Raw genomic sequence first — 21,065 nt, 5'->3', positions numbered from 1 at the left:
AAGTCTGTTATAGTTGGAGATTTTGCATTGGGGCCACTGACCAGAGGAGCTTTTAAGTACAAATGTAAGATCTGTCATTGGGCTCTCATATAGAATCTCTTCATGCTGAATTGTGGTGTAGATGAGGCTGCAGTATGTCCCATTTCCAGCCTCAGAGCTGCGCTCCATCTATCAGCCATGCAGTTCCCACAGTCGCCGCTAGAGGGCGCTGTCGGGCAAGCCAGAGCTGGCGGCGGGGGCGCGCACTGGGGAGAGGCGCGTCCCCGCCGCCTCAGCTCATCCCTCCTCGTGTAGCCGGCAGGACCCGGGCAGTGTGGTCTGTCCTGCAGAGCGGAGACCCCCAGAGCGGCGCTCCCCGGCGGAGCCCCCCGCAGTCACACAGCCGGGCACTGACACTTGCCACAACTTCACAGCCTGAGCGCCGGGACCTGCTGAGGAGGAGGATGCCACAGCCCCGGAGCGGGCAGCGCACACACAGCTGCATGTGACTGGCATCTCACAGCGGGCACCGCGCTCCGCCCTGCCTGACAGCCGCGCTCCAGGTGGGTCCGTGCATCCCGGGCCATGCCCTCCCTGTGCCCACCTCACTGGCACCCGGGAACTTTACCGTGGGCAGCGGACTAGTCAGTGACTGGGGCAAGCGCCAGGAGCAGCACTGCCAGCATCCGCGCCAAATGGGAAAAGTTACTGGGAACAGCGGAGTCTGTGTCTGCACCCACCGGGCAGGAGGGGGCACAGGTGGCAATGACAGGGGAGTCACCAGAGGAGGCAGTCACCGGGCAGGAGGGGGCACAGGTGGCAATGACAGGGGAGTCACCAGAGGAGGCAGTCACCGGGCAGGAGGGGGCACAGGTGGCAATGACAGGGGGGGCACCAGGGGAGGCAGTCACCGGGCAGGAGGGGGCACAGGTGGCAATGACAGGGGGGCACCAGAGGAGGCAGTCACCGGGCAGGAGGGGGCACAGGTGGCAATGACAGGGGGGGCACCAGAGGAGGCAGTCACCGGGCAGGAGGGGGCACAGGTGGCAATGACAGGGGGGTCACCAGGGGAGGCAGTCACCGGGCAGGAGGGGGCACAGGTGGCAATGACAGGGGGGGTACCAGGGGAGGCAGTCACCGGGCAGGAGGGGGCACAGGTGCCAATAATAGAGTGGGCACCAGGAGAGGCAGTCACCAGGCAGGAGGGGGCACAGGTGCCAATAATAGAGTGGGCACCAGGGGAGGCAGTCACCAGGCAGGAGGGGGCACAGGTGGCAATGACAGGGGGGTCACCAGGGGAGGCAGTCACCGGGCAGGAGGGGGCACAGGTGGCAATGACAGGGGGGTCACCAGGGGAGGCAGTCACCGGGCAGGAGGGGGCACAGGTGGCAATGACAGGGGGGTCACCAGGGGAGGCAGTCACCGGGCAGGAGGGGGCACAGGTGCCAATAATAGAGTGGGCACCATGGGAGGCAGTCACCGGGCAGGAGGGGGCACAGGTGGCAATGACAGGGGGGTCACCAGGGGAGCCAGTCACCAGGCAGGAGGGGGCACCAGGGGAGGCAGTCACCGGGCAGGAGGGGGCACAGGTGCCAATGGTAGGGTGGTCACCAGGAGAAGCAACTACTGGGCAGGAGGGGGCACAAGTGCCAGTGGTAGGGTGGTCACCAGGAGAAACAGTCACTGGGCAGGAGGGGGCACAGGTGGCAATGGCATGGTGGGCACCGGCGGAGGCAGTCACCGGGCAGGAGGGGGCATAGGTGGCAATGGTAGGGTGGGCACCAGGAGAAGTTGTCACAGGGCAGGAGGGGGCACAGGTGGCACTGACAGGGTGCACACCTGGAGAAGCAGTCACCGGGCAAGATTGGGGAACAGGTGCCAATGGTAGGGTGCGTACCTGGAAAAGCAGTCACTGGGCAGAAGGGGGGCAGAGGTGCCAATGGCAGGGTGGGCACCTGGAGAAGCAGTCACCAGGCAAGAGTGGGGCACAGGTGCCAATGGCAGGGTGGACACCAGGAAAAGCAGTGGCAATGGTAAAGGTGGCGATGGCAGGGTGGGCACCAGGAGAAGTTCACACATCCTATGCCTGCATTACAGTGCTGGATATATACATGGTAGAAATATATAATATATATATATATATATATATATATATATATATATATATATATTGTTTTATTTGAGATAAAAAAGATAGCTATGTGTGTGTATATATTTATTATATATGTAGGTTTAGATATTTACTATATGTGTTTTACTATACATATTGTTATATTGTTTTAATTAGATACCTACTAGATCTATTTTTGACATATATTAGTGTGGTGTTTTCTCTCCATCCAGATATATCAGCTGAGAGCCTGATTGTTAGTTTAGCAACTTTTCTACTAACTGTTCATCATGGGGGCTCACTTATGACTGTGTCTATCTATCTATCCCTCTATCTATCTATCCCTCTATCTATCTATCCCTCTATCTATCTATCCCTCTATCTATCTATCCCTCTATCTATCTATCCCTCTATCTATCTATCCCTCTATCTATCTATCCCTCTATCTATCTATCCCTCTATCTATCTATCCCTCTATCTATCTATCCCTCTATCTATCTATCCCTCTATCTATCTATCCCTCTATCTATCTATCCCTCTATCTATCTATCCCTCTATCTATCTATCCCTCTATCTATCTATCCCTCTATCTATCTATCCCTCTATCTATCTATCCCTCTATCTATCTATCCCTCTATCTATCTATCCCTCTATCTATCTATCCCTCTATCTATCTATCCCTCTATCTATCTATCCCTCTATCTATCTATCCCTCTATCTATCTATCCCTCTATCTATCTATCCCTCTATCTATCTATCCCTCTATCTATCTATCCCTCTATCTATCTATCCCTCTATCTATCTATCCCTCTATCTATCTATCCATCCATCTATCCCTCTATCTATCTATCCCTCTATCTATCTATCTATCCATCCATCTATCTATCCCTCTATCTATCTATCCCTCTATCTATCTATCCATCCATCTATCCCTCTATCTATCTATCCCTCTATCTATCTATCCCTCTATCTATCTATCCCTCTATCTATCTATCCATCTATCTATCTATCCATCCCAATGTCTGTCTCTATCTTCTCTCTCTCTTTCCATCTTTCCGTCTGTCTCTCATGGAGATTGAGCCCAGTTGTCCCCGATAGCCGGACTGCCTCATTCTTGGGGTGATCCGGGGTCCCCCATCTCTGCATTATTGTGTATTTATTAGATATTTTGCAGCCTCTCTTTTCCTATTAATGAAAGTTTCAGAGTTTTTTTGTGTTTTCGGTCCATGCGTTGACTGACAGCACTCTGACCAATAATAGTTTAAAGGGTTAATCCCGTCATTACAGATGGATATTGTTGGGTAGGGTTTGCACTTTGGAAGTACACGACTCTCTCTTCTCAGACCTACAAGTGACAATTTCCCCCTTTTTACAATAGTGAATGTTGAGCATAAACTTATGGACGTGCTTAATTATGCAAACGAGGTTATAAAGTATGCCATTTCCATGTAGCGCAGCACCTTGGGGCATTGCCCGGAAATGTCATTTTGCTGCCCTGGCTGAAACGTGTAATGTGTCCAGTAAGTCGTAAAATGTTACAGGGCACTAAATCAGACGTCTTGTTGAAAGATCAATATATTCGTGGCCAAACGGCTGCATGTTCTTGTTCCTTTATCATCCTATAATGTCTTAAATAGCACCCCCCTACCCCCCGAAAAGGACTGATGACCCCCAGATCCATTATTTTTATCCTTACTATTACATTTTCAAACACATCTGTAAGTTCTTTTGTTGCATTTACTCCGTCTCCATCAGTCCCGTAGACTTTGAAAGGAGCATCAGGTTACGTACCCCATTCAGACATGAGGTTCGGAGCTGCGGTTTTTGAGCTATTGGAGGTCCAAGAAATGGCATCAAGTATTTTTTAATTTTGGGAAAGCTGGATTGAAGAATATGACTCCGCATTACACCTCCTTCGTGGTTTGTCATTCTACTTTCCCAGCCTCCTAAATTTGTCATTTGCCTAAAGCTTCCTTCACACTAACATTTGCGTGGTCCGTGGTGAAGGTGTGCATGTGTGTTTTATGTGTGTAGTCCCTGTGACATCCGGATAGCACGCGGACAGCGTGAGCGATATACTAACCTGTCTTCGGCGCTGCTGTTACTTCTGGGTCTGCAGTGAATATGCATGAGGCATAATGAGCAGGACAGGAAGCGACAGCAGCGCCGGAGACAGGTAAGTATAATTTTTAAAAAAAATTATTTTATGTGACCTGTGTTTTCTCTGGTACGTGTCACACGGATCACATTAGTGTGCGTTCTGCATGACACCTGTGCTGGCAGAAAACAGATTTGTCGCTATATGGAGCACACAAGCATGTGTGTGCTCCACATGGACACATGGTCAGTGTCAAAACATGCATGTGTGTGCAAACCCATTGTTTTTAATGGGTCTACATATATTCGTCTCCGGTACATGTGAAAACGGACGTCGCACCTACCGGATGTGTGCACGCTCTAAATTAGGCGTTAATTGTATTGGTGAAGAGGCACCAGAATGCATCAATTGTAGAGTTCCCTGCTGTACACTAACAACTATATCAGAAAACTGACTACAAATGTGAACAGGCGCCAGCGTACACTGTCAAGCTGCACTGACATGTATATAAACCAGAGGAGCGTTAAGCTCTGTGCAGACTGCGCGTTTTTATCACTTTTTTTTTTTATGTGTTTGGGGTGCAGTTTTGTGCCAGCAAAGTCAATGAGAATCCTGAAGTTTTGTGCACATTACTTTTTTTTTTTTCCCTTGCAGATTTGGTGCAGCAATAACTCTGCGGCGTGTCAATTCTTTTAGCATTGTTGCAGTGTTTTTCAACCCCAGAATGCCTAGAAAACGCTTTAAAAAAATCACATTAAAAAATCCCCCAAAAAACGGAAAAAATGCGCTTTTTTTTTCTTTTTCTTCTATTAGATGCAGATTTAGTGCAGAAATTTCTACAAGCATCTAGTCAGCGTTTGCACAAAGCCTTACAAATTTAGGGTATGTTTGCACGCTGCAGAAATTTTCTGCACCAAAAAACGTGGTGTTTGGTGCGTTTTTTTGTGAAATCAATGGCTGGAAGGGCTAAAAAAACGCTGGAAAAAAATGCATCGGCAATTGACATGCTGTTTTTTTTTTCTGCAAGGAAAAGAGAAGCAAGTATTCCAGACTTTGCTTGGATAAGGCTAGTTTCACACTTGCGTTCAGCGCATTCCGTCACTATGGAGAATAGCGCAGTCCGTTAACGCACTGCGCTATTCTCCATAGACTTGTATGGACGACGCACTGTAACGCAAGTGTCTGCGTTGCATCCGCTGGACGACGCAGCGTCGGGCGGATGGAACGCTGCATGTAACGTTTTTCTGCGCTTGGCGGAGTGTCAAAAAAAGCAACCTGCAGGAATCCGTTAGGCGTCCGTTGTTTTTATAATGGACGCCTATGGTGGCGGATTCCGTTAGAATGCGTCATTTGACGGATTCCGTTAACGCAGCTGTGCTCCGATGTGTAAAGACAAGGAAAAAAAAACTACAATGGATTGCGTTATTTTGTACGATCTGTAGCATGCGTTGTGCCACTATATGCAACGCATCCGTTGCATGCGTCACCCAACGCAATGCTACGGATCCCGTCCAACGCACGTGTGAAACTAGCCTAAGGAGAGGCATGCAGATTTGAGCAAAAAATTGCACACGAAAAAAGCGGCAAAAACGCATCAAAATGCTTAATAGTTGCTTGTGCCTCTTATATGATTCTATACTTCCTTGTGTTCCCCTTTAATCTACATACCTCCTCCCTGTGGCACAGTGGCCGCTGTATACAGATCCCGACCAAAGTTCAGCGAAATCAATGGCAGAGAATAGGTTATTTTAATTAAAAATGGAAGCAATCGCCTCATTTCAAGGGGGTTTCCATCCCGTTCCTTCTTACGGGCTGGGAGTTGACTCGGTTTAATTAAAGAGCGGTACGCAGCCCCATAGATGTCTGGATAAAGTTTCTAAAGCCGGATCCCCTGAAGGTAGAAGCTGTAAACGTTTCCTCCAGCTCCAAGGACCTCGTATAACTCTGCTGCTTGTTTGTTTATTATACCTGGATCTATAGGGAATTGCGCTTTTAATCCCATAGCCGGCAGCTATGTACTCTGCAAAACCAATGAGTTTTCTCGTTTTCGCTCCGTGACCGAGGTCCTATATTTTTTTTCATCCCTTTGCTGTAATGCACCATGAAATATGATAGATTTTTATTGGATGATGATAGTGTAGATTACAAGTCACAGACGCTGGTGTCAGGTGTGAATTCCCTCCTGGAAATGATAGAGTTTTAATGAAAGGCTCGCTGACACCTGCTGCCTGGAAGCCGGGGACCAGCAGATTGCAGGGATGAATGTGCGGATGGAGTGTCAGCTCTTGTGCCGAAAGACACAGTAATCATTGGATTTGTTTTGCAGCTTTTCAATATGCTTTGTTTTATTTTCCCACCATTCTTCAAAAGCTCTGATTGCTGTCAGTGAATCCAAATATTGAGAATTGAATGCTGACTTACGCCCCCTTCACATACACATGTGGCATCCGTTGTTTTTTTCATGGATACCCCTCATACACATGTCCATGTTTTCACACGTACCCCAAGGAGACGACGTGTCCGTTTTTTTCTGGCAACTTGGATGACAAGGCAGAATACAAGTCTATGGGTCCGTGAAAAGCACATATAGGATGTAGATGGCATTCGTGTGCCGTCCATGTGGTGTATGTGTTTGATATTGAAATTATAGGACAAGCTTTGTAATTTCAATCTTTTTTTTTTATTCGGACCGGAAGGATACAGATGGCACACTGACGACACGCAGATGGAAAACACTGATGGTAAAAATGGGCCCACGGTTGACACACTGATGGAAAAATTGGGCACATGGATGGTAAAAAAGGGGCACACGGATGATACACTGATGGTAAAAAGGGGCACACGGATGACACACTGATGGAAAAATTGGGCACATGGATGGTAAAAAGGGGCACACGGGATGATACACTGATGGTAAAAAGGGGCACACGGATGACACACTGATGGAAAAATTGGGCACATGGATGGTAAAAATGGGCACACAGATTACACACATGGTAAAAGTGGGCACACGAATGACACACGGATGGAAAACATGGATGATAAAAATGGGCACACAGGTGACACACTGGTTAAAATGGGAGCACGGATGATACACTGATGGTAAAAATGGGCACACGAATGGCATACTGATGGTAAAAATTGGGCACACGGATGACCTTCTAATGGTAAAAATTGGGCACACGGATGACACACTGATGGTAAAAATTGCACACACGGGTGACGCTGATTGTAAAAATGGGCACACAGGTGACACACTGATGGTAAAAATGGGCACACAGATTACACACATGGTAAAAGTGGGCACACGAATGACACACGGATGGAAAACATGGATGGTAAAAATGGGCACACAGGTGACACACTGGTTAAAATGGGAGCACGGATGATACACTGATGGTAAAAATGGGCACACGAATGACACACTGATGGTAAAAATTGGGCACATGGATGACCTTCTAATGGTAAAAATTGGGCACACGGATGACACACTGATGGTAAAAATTGCACACACGGGTGACGCTTATTGTAAAAATGGGCACACAGGTGATACGCTGATGGTAAAAATGGGCACACAGGTGATACGCTGATGGTAAAAATGGACACAAAGGTGACACACTGATGGTAAAAATGGGCACACGGGTGAAACACTGATGGTAAAAATGGGCACACGGGTGACACACTGATGGTAAAAATGGGCACACGGGTGAAACACTGATGGTAAAAATGGGCACACGGGTGACACACTGATGGTAAAAATGGGCACACGGGTGAAACACTGATGGTAAAAATGGGCACATGGGTGACACACTGATGGTAAAAATGGGCACACGGGTGAAACACTGATGGTAAAAATGGGCACACGGGTGACACACTGATGGTAAAAATGGGCACACGGGTGACACTGATGGTAAAAATGGGCACACGAATGACACACTGATGGTAAAAATGGGCACATGGGTGACACACTGATGGTAAAAATGGGCACACGGGTGACACACTGATGGTAAAAATGGGCACACGGTTGACACACTGATGGTAAAAATGGGCACACGGGTGAAACAGTGATGGTAAAAATGGGCACATGGGTGACACACTGATGGTAAAAATGGGCACACGGGTGAAACACTGATGGTAAAAATGGGCACACGGGTGAAACACTGATGGTAAAAATGGGCACACGGGTGACACACTGATGGTAAAAATGGGCACACAGATTACACACATGGTAAAAGTGGGCACACGAATGACAAACATGGATGGTAAAAATGGGCACACAGGTGACACACTGGTTAAAATGGGAGCACGGATGATACACTGATGGTAAAAATGGGCACACGAATGACACACTGATGGTAAAAATTGGGCACATGGATGACCTTCTAATGGTAAAAATTGGGCACACGGATGACACACTGATGGTAAAAATTGCACACACGGGTGACGCTTATTATAAAAATGGGCACACAGGTGATACGCTGATGGTAAAAATGGGCACACAGGTGATACGCTGATGGTAAAAATGGACACAAAGGTGACACACTGATGGTAAAAATGGGCACACGGGTGAAACACTGATGGTAAAAATGGGCACACGGGTGACACACTGATGGTAAAAATGGGCACACGGGTGAAACACTGATGGTAAAAATGGGCACATGGGTGACACACTGATGGTAAAAATGGGCACACGGGTGAAACACTGATGGTAAAAATTGCACACACGGGTGACGCTTATTATAAAAATGGGCACACAGGTGATACGCTGATGGTAAAAATGGGCACACAGGTGATACGCTGATGGTAAAAATGGACACAAAGGTGACACACTGATGGTAAAAATGGGCACACGGGTGAAACACTGATGGTAAAAATGGGCACACGGGTGACACACTGATGGTAAAAATGGGCACACGGGTGAAACACTGATGGTAAAAATGGGCACATGGGTGACACACTGATGGTAAAAATGGGCACACGGGTGACACACTGATGGTAAAAATGGGCACACGGGTGACACACTGATGGTAAAAATGGGCACACGGGTGACACACTGATGGTAAAAATGGGCACACGAATGACACACTGATGGTAAAAATGGGCACATGGGTGACACACTGATGGTAAAAATGGGCACACGGGTGACACACTGATGGTAAAAATGGGCACACGGGTGACACACTGATGGTAAAAATGGGCACATGGGTGACACACTGATGGTAAAAATGGGCACACGGGTGAAACACTGATGGTAAAAATGGGCACATGGGTGACACACTGATGGTAAAAATTGGGCACACGGATGACCACACTCATGGAAAACAAATTATGACATTGGTACTGGTCTTTACGTACGTGTTTTATATTCACATGTGAAGGAGGCTTTAGTGTGTACAGACGACATCTTTTATACTCAGGCGAGTGTTGTCAAGCACAAGATGCTTCAGGAAACCCTGGCTTTTTTTCCCTGAATTCTTTTGTCGTTTTTTGTCATTTTTTTTCCTACAGTTTTGGCCTTGAGTGGTTTTTGTTTTGTTTTTTTGGAGGGGGGGATTTTTTTTCCAGGCAATTTCTGAATCAGAATCTGTCTGAAAAAGTCGTCGTGTGCACTGTTCAGGGCTCGAACACAGACTTTTCATGGAGGTCCATGTCGGAGTTTGGGTGCTGTATATATGCTAATAAAGTTTTTTGAAAGGGAACCTCACACCATTTTTTGAATTATTCATTTAAATAATTAAAATAAATGGCTGTAAAATGGTCACAGTAAGGGCTAGGGGACTGCAAAAGGAAGCAAAATGGGGGTAACAGCAGGAGAATTGCACTGCAAACAAATGTGGATATGGAATAAATTTAAAAAATTATGTAGGCCCCCCCCCCTATTTTTAATAACCAGTGCAAGTAAAGCAGACAGCTGGGGGCTGAAATTATTAGGCTGGGAAGGCCGTTGGTTATTTGGGATGCCAATGTATGTAAATGCTGTGGAATTAATAGCGCTATATAAATGAATAAATATATATGATCACTTCTGGGTTGGCTGTGGGCTACTATTTTTAGACTGTGTAGGGTCAAATAACCATGGCCCTTACCAGCCCCTAGCTGTCTGCTTTACCTTGGCTAGTTATCAGAAATATGGGGGACCCCACACTTTTTTAAAAAAAAATTAAATAATTTAAAAAATGGTGTTGACCACTACTATTTTTGAGGGGGCAGCTTTCTGCTTTACCTGCGCTGGTTAGGAAAAATAGGGGGAACCCACAATTTTTTTTATAACTGTATTCCCTATTCCCATTTGTTTGCAGGTCAATGACCCCCTTTTTGCTTCCTTTTCCAGCCCCCTTACTGCAACCATTTTACAGTTATTTTACAGCACCAAAGTTCGGATCCCATTGACTTATATGGGTCCAGGGACAAATCGGGGTCCCGAACTGATATTTTCAGCTAAAATCCAGCCGAAATGGGCAAACCCGAACTTACACGGGTCTGCTCATCCATAGTTGTGGCAATTGTATCCCATAAGGACTCGTTCAGACTCCTGTGGATTTTGGTAAGATCTTGGACCACAATGCATGCAGTGGGCACCGGTTTGGGAGAGCTGAGGCCAGTCTGTGCTTGGACCGATTGGCACGGACATGTAATTTAGCCATGGCCTGCCCTGCGTTTGCCTGGAGTTACAAGCTTGCTGCTGATACAGTATATCACAAAAGTGAGTACACCCCAGTGTGCCAGTAACGTGGGACTGGTTACCCCCTTTTTTATTTTATTAATATTGTTCCTGACTGTCAGACCCTCATCAATTGAACATTTGAATGTTTACTGTCAACTAGGCCTCATGTCCTGACGATAAATTTTCCTTGTTGTCCATAGCAACCAATCACAGCGCAGCTTTCATTCCACCAGAGCTGTTTACAAAAATGAAACCTAACCTGTGATTGGTTGCTATGGCCACTTGGAGGCCTATTAACCTCTTTTTCGGAACATTATCTGAATGGTGCCTTTCAAAATTACTTCTCGCCCGCCCCCCCCCCAAAAAAAACAAGCACTAAAAGAAAAATGTAAAAACATAAGACTCGAAGGAATGGGAGTGAAAAAAAAAAAGGGAAATGGCCGAGGGTGAAAAATAAAGCGGTTGCCCATAGCAACCAGTCGAGTTCTACCTCTCTCTTGTTTTCGGTGCTAAATGAGAGCAGCCATCTAATTGGTTGCCATGGGCAACTTGACGGATTTGGGTGCGTGCGGGTGTAAAGTCGATAGCGGCTCAGATGGATTGTGGGAATCTCAGGTGGACGGGGGTAATAGACGGCACGACAGATCCTTTGGGAATGAAGTGTTACGCCAGGCAGACAATTAAAATCCGTCTCCTTGCACCTGATGCTGCGGCGTCTGACCCGGCTCTTCCTTGTTAGTCGTGTTTTCTCCTCATCGGAGAAAGTGCAGGAGTGCGAGTGCGATCACATGGCCGCCTTAATTATTTATGGCCGCACATCAATCAAGAAGTGCGGATAATTTATTTATAGGTAGTCACGGCCGGGCGCAGAGGACGCCGCTCCTCCATACTGCGGCTACGGAGCCAAAATTGTCACCAATCACACTAAACTCTGCTTTTTTTACTTTCTTACTTTGCTTGTTTTTACGGGATTTGATTTTAAAGTCATTTCTCATTCATGATTTTTTATTATTTTTTTAATACAGCAAAGGATAAAGGGAAAACTGTCTTTAGGCCCTGTACACACACTGCAGTTTTTTTTCTCCAGCGGAAAACGGTCCTTTGGCCGAAAAAACGCGTTTTTGGTGCGTTTTTTCCCATGCGTTTTACACTGTATGCAGAATTATTAGGCAAGTTGTATGTTAGAGGATTTATTTTATTATTGATCAACAACTATGTTCTCAATTAACCCAAAATACTGATAAATATCAAAGCTTAATATTTTTGGCAGTTGGAGTGGGGTTTTTTTAGATTTGGTATCTTAGGAGGAGATCTGTTTGTGCAGGTAACTATTACTGTGCAGAATTATTAGGCAACTTTAATAAAAACCAAATCTATTCCCATCTCACTTGTTTATTTTCACCAGGTAAACCAATATAACTGCACAAAATTTAGAAATAAACATTTCTGACATGCAAAAACAAAACCCAAAACAATTAGTGACCAATATAGCCCCCTTTCTTTCTGATGACACTCACCAGCCGACCATCCATAGATTCTGTCATTGCTTGATCTGTTTACGACCACCACAGCCTCCAGACACTGCTCCCAGAGGTGCACTGTTTTCCCTTCCTGTAGATCTCACATTTTATGAGGGACCACAGGTTCTCTATGGGGTTCAGATCAGGTGAACAAGGGAGCCATGTCATTATTTTTTCATCTTTTAGACCTTTACTGGCCAGCCACGCTGTGGAGTAGGTGGATGCATGTGATGGAGCATTGTCCTGCATGAAAATCATGTTTTTCTTGAACGATACCGACTTCTTCCTGTACCACTGCTTGAAGAAGTTGTCTTCATGAAACTGGCAGTAGATCTGGGAGTTGAGCTTCACTCCATCCTTAACCTGAAAAGGTCCCACAAGTTGATCTTTGATGATACCAGCCCATACCAGTGCCCACCTCTACCTTGCTGGCGTCTGAGTCGGAGTGGAGCTCTCTGCCCTTTACTGATCCAGCCTCTGGCCCATCCATCTGCCCATCAAGAGTCACTCTCATTTCATCAGTCCATAAAACCTGTGAAAAATCAGTCTTAAGATATTTCTTGGCCCAGTCTTGGTGTTTTGTCTTATGTTTCTTGTTCAGAGGTGGTCATTTTTCAGCCTTCCTTACCTTGGCCATGTCCCTGAGTATGGCACACCTTGTGCTTTTTGATACTCCAGTAACGTTGCAGCTCTGAAATATGGACAAGCTGGTGGCAAATGGCATCTTGGCAGCTTCACGCTTGATTTTCCTCAATTCATGGGCAGTTATTTTGCACCTTTTTTGCTCAACATGCTTCTTGCGACCCTGTTGGCTATTTGCCATGAAAAGCTTGATTGTTCGGTGATCACGCCTCAAACGTTTGGCAATTTCAAGATTGCTGCATCCCTCTGCAAGACATCTCACAATTGTGGACTTTTCAGAGCCCGTCCAATCTCTCTTCTGACCCATTTTGCCAAAGGAAAGGAAGCTGCCTAATAATTAAGCACAGGATGTTGATGTCATTACACCGCACCCCTCCTCATTACAGAGGTGCACATCACCTGATTTACTTCATTGGTAGTTGGCTCTCAGCCTATACAGCTTGGAGTAGGATGACATGTATAAAAAGTATCATGTGATCAAAATACTCATTTGCCTAATAATTCCGCACACAGTCTATTAACATTGTCAATGTAAATCGCAATAAAGAAGTGACTTGCTACTTCTTTTTTCTGCAACCAAAACTGCAGGCAAAATAAGAAGCAAAGTGCACACAGACTTTTGGATTTCTTAAAGACTTTGCTGGGGAAGGTCATACATGCAGTTTAGGACCACAAACTGCACCAAAAAAGCAGCGTGCGCACATCAGATTCTCAAAAAAACGTATTATTAGGCCCTGTGCGCACAGTGCTGTTTTTGCTGCGTTTTTGGTGCAGTTTGTTGCCCTAAACTGCATGTATGACCTTCCCCAGAAAAGTCTATGAGAATTCAGAAACGCTGTGCGCATGTTGCTTCTTTTATGCCTGCAGTTTTGGGTGCAGAAAAAAGAAGTAGCATGTCTCTTCTTTTCTGCGTTTTTCCATAGAATTTAGGGAAAAAAACCCACACCAAAATGTAGCAAAAACGCATGTAATTTTGATGCTTTTTTTCGGCCACAGGGTGCGTTTTTCCGCTGGAGAAACAAAACTGCAGTGTGCGCACATACCCTTACAGCAAAGGATGGAGGGAAAACTGTCCATAGATTACCACATCCTCAAAGAACGGATGGTTTGTGCCTTATTTAGAGAATAATATTCACTTATATAGCGCCATTAATTCCACAGCACTTTGCATATATTCGCAACACTGTCCCCATTGGGGCTCCCAAACTAAACCTAAAAGCGTATTTACATATGACGAAGCAACAAAAAATACATTAAAGACGTTACCTACTACTTGGGATAGGTCATCAATGTCTAATCGGCCGGCGTCCGACCCCCATAGCCCTGCCAATCAGTCACCGGAAATGCTCAGTTCCGGAGCTGACCCTTTAACTGATTGCGACCGGGTACTGCACATTTTATTGATTTGAATGGGAGGCGTATATACAGTGACCCGGACGCTATCAAAGGATAGGGCAGTTCCAGAAATGAGCATTTTCTGCTGCCAGCAGTGGCACCGAGAGCAGCTAAGTCGGACCTAGGTCCATCTAATTCAACCTTCCTCCACCAATTATATATTTTGTCCCTAAATGATTTATAACAGACAATGTTGTGTAGTGAGGAAATCATCCAGCCCTGGTGTAAAAGCTGTTATAGTATCAGCCATTTTTACCTCTTGAGGTAGGGCATTCCACAGTCTGACTGCTCTAACTGTAAAGAACCCTTTCCTATTTATCTGCTGGAGCATTCCACAGTCTGACCGCTCTAACTGTAAAGAACCCTTTCCTATTTATCTGCTGGAGCATTCACCAGCCTGACTGCTCCAACTGTAAAGAACCCTTTCCTATTTAGCTGCTGGAGCATTCACCAGCCTGACTGCTCCAACTGTAAAGAACCCTTTCCTATTTAGCTGCCGGAATCGCGTTTCTTCCACTTGCAGTGAATACCCCCTAGTCCTTAGTATTGTCTTAGGAAGGAATAAGTCATGTTCCAGTCCTTTATATTGACCACACTTATTTATACAAATGAATGAGATCTCCTCTGAGACGTCTTTTTTCCTAAGCTAAGCAAATCTAACTTTTTCAACCTTTCATCATATGGGAGGCCTCCATTCCTTGTCAAAAGCAAGCAGCTTTATTTGGAGTTTATTGCACACCAAAAAAAAAACCTGCAGCATCAAATATGGAATAAAAACACGTTTAAAAAAATGCAATGAAAAAACGCAAATAACCTAATCTACATAATAAGTGCAGAAATTCTAAACCCTCAAAACTCCCCAAAAGATGATCATGGGAACGTAGATTTGTAGCATTAATAATAATAATAATAATAATAATAATAATAATAATAATATTATATTTATAATATATATAAATATTATATGTGATATATATATGTATGTATGTATGTGTGTGTGTGTGTGTATATATATATATATATATATATATATATATATATATATATATATAAACATTTTTTTTTTTTTTTCGCAGGATGAGTTGTAGTTTTGAACAGCAACATTAAATTTATCATTTGGTGTACTGAAAAATAAAGGAATTCCACTATTGTATTTTTTGCCTTTCTACGGTATTTTTGGTGCGGTAAAAATGACTTGGTATATGGTTCTCTGCGATAATACAATTACACCGATAACATACTTTATAAGTTATATATTTCTTTAGTTTTTTAGGAAAAAAAAATTGAGATCCATAAAGTTTGTATTTCGGTGGAGCTGTGTGAAGGCTTATTTCTGAGCACCGAACTGTAGTTTTTATTGATACCATTTTGGGATACATATAATATTTTGAGAGGTTTTTTTGGTGAATTTACGGAGAAAAAGTGCATCGCTCTAGTTTGACACAATAGCATTTTTTTAATGCTTTTGTACATACTTATATTCTTGCTTTATCTTTTAATCCCTCCCAAAACGACTTGAACCTGTGATTAATTCACTTTACTATATATTCTAATACTAAAATATTGCAGTATAAATAATTGTCACGGGGTCCTTCTCCAATATCACACAATCAACAGAGTGAGAGATGATTGAACAATCCAAATAAGATTTATTCCAAGCAAGTCAGAAGGTCCATAAAATAATCCACTACACAGAGGGTAAAATAGTCCAGTAATGGGATAAATGTCCCGCAGATGAGTCACAATTCTCCAGAAGTCCTTTCCAGTCAAATGGGGGTTTCTCAGCGGCTCCCATGGGTGCTGCCTGTAGCTGCAGCTTCTCCCCCAGAGGATCAATCTTACTCCTTGTCTCTTGAAGATCTCCCAGGTAAGCAGAGAGTTTAGGCCCCCTCTTCCAGAACAAAAGCCCAGCAGGGGGTGATTTAAACCTGAAAATAGGACAATGTACACACAGGGAATACAGAATGGACTGAGCAGCACACCCAAAATACGAACCTAAACAATATTATACACAACCCCCCATATTCCACCATCACAATAATATTACTGATGTCCTATTAAAAGGCAGGAGCACCAAGATGACAGTGAAGGGGATCTTCATGAAGCCCCTGATTGCCATTGTTTCTAATTTTTTCTCTGTGATTACACCGAAAATTGTGACACAAAACAGCAGTAATCCGAGCTCCAGTCGCTGCTGATAGAGGAATGTGGTGGCTGTATGACACAGCCGACACCTGCCCAGTATTATGCGGCCTCTGCTCCCAGTGTGTCCTGTTTCCAAAAGGGGTTAAAATTTGTTTTTTAGCCTACAATTATAGGAATTTGTAACTCTTACTGTCTTTTGATGTTGATTTAGGACCACAAACAAATCAAAGATGAAAGAGAGAGTGTAAAAGCCAAATGATGCAAAAAAAATTTAATGAAGCCCAATTGCAAAAATTATTTCTACCCCCAAATAGATGAAAAATGCAGCCAAAGAGTGCAGAATAGTGGCCATTACCTGTACTGATACATTGTAACGACCTGTCATCTAACCAGAGATGCTGTAAATCTTTATGGTCCTTTCAGCCTCTGGACATAGACAAGAATGTTACTCTTCATTCACAGGCAGCCGAAAGCTTCAAGGCGAAGAAGAATTTAAGTACAAAAAGTATGTCAAAAAGTTGGATAATTTATTACAAGAATTGAAGGAGTGTTTCCATCTCAGACATTTTATGTCATTCTGGCCTATAGGGATTCACCGTGGCGCCATATAGCATATGTTTTCCATTGGTAGAGTTATTAAAGAGATTATACTCCTTTGCAACTGTAAAAGCTTCCAAGATTTTTGACTTAACAGTTATCACTGCATGCACAATCATACAGTCATGTGGTGTCCGACTATAGAAGGTCACAGTGTTTGGCTGCACAAACTGCTCCCTGACCTTCTATCATTCCTGCTTGGTTTAAATTCTTTTTCTCTTTAGGACCCTGCGGATTTCCGCAGCCTGTCAGCTGCCATTCATCAGTACTTTCCTTTTCTTTATATAACTTCACTTTCTATTACTCGGTGCTGGTGATATTTGATACATCTTTATCATGTCTTCAGTGCAAGCAGGTGGCTTGCATACATCAGGACAATCTTGGTGGTTGTTGCAGCTTCTCTCCCTGAGACAAGTAGAGATATGTTGTATGTGGTTTTCCCTTGTTTGTTATCCCTGTGTGTCTTGTAGTGCATAGTGGGGTTGACGAAGAGCTCATCCCATCTACTCCCAACTTCGGGCCCAGATCAGGGTCAGGTATCCAGCTCGGCGCATAGGTGCGGAACCTGCCTAATGGGGTTGACGAAGAGTTCATCCCATCTGCTCCATACCTAGGGCCCAGATCAAGGTCAGCCTAGGGTCAGATATCCAGCTTGGTACATAGTTGTGGAACCTGCCTAATGGGGTTGACGAAGAGTTCATCCCATCCACTTCCTACCTAAGGCCCGGATCTGGGTCAGCCTAGGGTCAGGTATCCAGCTTGGTGCATAGGTGTGGAACCTGCCTAATGGGGTTGACAATGAACTCATCCCATCCACTTCCTACCTAGGGCCCAGATCAAGGTCAGCCTAGGGTCAGGTATCCAGCTTGGCACATAGGTGTGGAACCTGCCTAATGGGGTTGACGAAGAGTTCATCCCATCTGCTCCATACCTAGGGCCCAGATCAAGGTCAGCCTAGGGTCAGGTATCCAGCTTGGCACATAGGTGTGGAACCTGCCTAATGGGCTTGATGAAGAGTTCATCTCATCCACTCCCTACTTAGGGCCCGGATCTGGGTTAGCCTAGTGTTAGGTATCCAGCTTGGCACATAGGCGTGGAACCTGCTTAGTGGGGTTGCCAAAGAGCTCATCTCATCTGCTCCCTACCTAGGCCCAGGATCTGGGTCAGCCTAGGGTCAGGTATCCAGCTTGGCACATAGGTGCGGAACCTGCCTAATAGGGTTGACGAAGAGTTCATCCCATCTGCTCTCTACCTAGGGCCCGGATCTGGGTCAGCCTAGGGTTAGGTATCCAGCTTGGCACATAGGTGTGGAACATGCCTAATGGGCTTGACGAAGAGTTCATCTCATCCACTCCCTACCTAGGGCCCCGATCTGGGTTAGCCTAGTGTTAGGTATCCAGCTTGGCACATAGGCGTGGAACCTGCTTAGTGGGGTTGCCGAAGAGCTCATCTCATCCGTTCCCTACCTAGGCCCAGGATCTGGGTCAGCCTAGGGTCAGGTATCCAGCTTGGCACATAGGTGCGGAACCTGCCTAATGGGGTTGACGAAGAGTTCATCCCATCTGCTCCCTACCTAGGGCCCAGATCAAGGTCAGCCTAGGGTCAGGTATCCAGCTTGGCGTATAGGTGTGGAACCTGCCTAATGGGGTTAACGAAGAGCTCATCCCATCCACTCCCTACCTAGGGCCCAGATCAGGGTCAGGCATCCAGCTTGGCGCATAGGTGTCGAACCTGCCTAATGGGGTTGACGACGAGTTCATCCCATCTGCTCCCTAGCTAGGGCCCGATCAGGGTCAGCCAGGACCAGGTATCCAGCTTGGCACATAGGCGTGGAACCTGCTTAGTGAGGTTGATGAAGAGTTCATCCCATCTGCTCCATACCTAGGGCCCGGATCTGGGTTAGCCTAGTGTTAGGTATCCAGCTTGGCACATAGGCGTGGAACCTGCTTAGTGGGGTTGCCAAAGAGCTCATCCGTTCCCTACCTAGGCCCAGGATCTGGGTCAGCCTATGGTCAGGTATCCAGCTTGGCACATAGGTGCGGAACCTGCCTAATGGGGTTGACGAAGAGCTCATCCCATCTACTCCCAACTTTGGGCCCAGATCAGGGTCAGGTATCCAGCTCGGCGCATAGGTGCAGTACCTGCCTAATGGGGTTGATGAAGAGTTCATCCCATCCGCTCCCTACCTAAGGCCCGGATCTGGGTCAGCCTAGGGTCAGGTATCCAGCTTGGTGCATAGGTGTGGAACCTGCCTAATGGGGTTGACAAAGAACTCATCCCATCCAATTCCTACCTAGGGCCCAGATCAAGGTCAGCCTAGGGTCAGGTATACAGCTTGGCACATAGGTGTGGAACCTGCCTAATGGGGTTGACGAAGAGTTCATCCCATCTGCTCCCTACCTAGGGCCCAGATCAAGGTCAGCCTAGGGTCAGGTATCCAACTTGGCACATAGGTGTGGAACCTGCCTAATGGGCTTGACGAAGAGTTCATCTCATCCACTCCCTACCTAGGGCCCCGATCTGGGTTAGCCTAGTGTTAGGTATCCAGCTTGGCACATAGGCGTGGAACCTGCTTAGTGGGGTTGCCGAAGAGCTCATCTCATCCGTTCCCTACCTAGGCCCAGGATCTGGGTCAGCCTAGGGTCAGGTATCCAGCTTGGCACATAGGTGCGGAACCTGCCTAATGGGGTTGACGAAGAGTTCATCCCATCTGCTCCCTACCTAGGGCCCAGATCCAGGTCAGCCTAGGGTCAGGTATCCAGCTTGGCGTAGAGGTGTGGAACCTGCCTAATGGGGTTAACGAAGAGCTCATCCCATCCACTCCCTACCTAGGGCCCAGATCAGGGTCAGGTATCCAGCTTGGCGCATAGGTGTCGAACCTGCCTAATGGGGTTGACGAAGAGTTCATCCCATCTGCTCCCTACCTAGGGCCCGATCAGGGTCAGCCAGGACCAGGTATCCAGCTCGGCGCATAGGTGTGGAACCTATATAGGGCAGTGAGGGAATCCAGCAGATCCCTCACTAGTCATAGGGTTTCCCTTCCCTTTTGCCATTGACTTGGTACTGACGGGTTCCCATTAATGCGTCTAGTACGATGCATGTTCTGCAACAAATCCATTTTTTTAAGTCCTTATTTTATTTTGTACTGTTATACAGTAAGAGCACCCATATCTCAGTGCACTCACTATAGTAAGGGGAGTAAATGCACGTTTTTATTAATTTATTCTTGATATAATCTGTAGCTTACAAGGGTCTATATTAATATGGCCACTAGGGGAGCTGTTCCTTCAAATTCTATGGCAGAATTTCCGCCCGGTAGAAAATCTACAAAGTAACTTTTGCAGAAAGGATTTTTTTTTTTTCGACACATGAATCCTCTAAAGTTGCAATCACTGCATTTAGTACATTTTTTAGTGTATAGTACGGTTCCATATAACCTCTGGGTATTGCTCATTATATACTGCCTAGTGAACGAGCCGGTATATTTGTATGTTTCTGGTGTACTTGCTTAATAATATTTCATTATATGAGCTGCACAACATCTGGACTGAATTTGCAGGTCTGCATTAACATTCTGCAGGCAGCTCCTGCAGGACAAGCTCTGGGAATGTGTAATCCTCAGCAGTACTGCCTGCTATTATCGATTTACTACAGCTTGTAAAGGGAAGATTTCCAATAACAAATGGAAATTTAGATTGGGGAACTATATCAGGTCCTGCACCTGTCTCAGTTTGACGCGATCGGGCAGAATTTCAGTCTGTGGATGTTCCTTCAGTGACTTTCCAGTGTCTAACCTACTAAAACCTGGGAGCGGTTTCCACTTTAAGGCCCCTTAAGGCCAGATTCACACATTAGTGTTTCACAGTTGGAGCAAGGACTGAGATGTACAAGAGCGGCTGTTGGGTCTCCTGACCC

At 45.6% G+C, this 21,065-nt stretch overlaps 1 long non-coding RNA gene across 1 annotated transcript in view; it reads left to right on the top strand.

Moving 5' to 3' along the window:
• Nucleotides 1–283: 283 nt before the first annotated feature.
• LOC142254207 (uncharacterized) overlaps nt 284–21,065 on the top strand; it is a 155,996-nt gene continuing 135,214 nt past the window's right edge. The window contains exon 1 of the long non-coding RNA XR_012727207.1: nt 284–542. This is a non-coding gene — a long non-coding RNA (uncharacterized LOC142254207). The remainder of the gene's footprint in view (nt 543–21,065) is intronic.

The sequence above is a fragment of the Anomaloglossus baeobatrachus genome, chromosome 10 (genome assembly GCF_048569485.1).
Source record: "Anomaloglossus baeobatrachus isolate aAnoBae1 chromosome 10, aAnoBae1.hap1, whole genome shotgun sequence".
Lineage (NCBI taxonomy): Eukaryota > Metazoa > Chordata > Amphibia > Anura > Aromobatidae > Anomaloglossus > Anomaloglossus baeobatrachus.
Note: the sequence above shows the minus strand (reverse complement) of the source record. Positions and strands in the feature narration are given on the sequence as shown.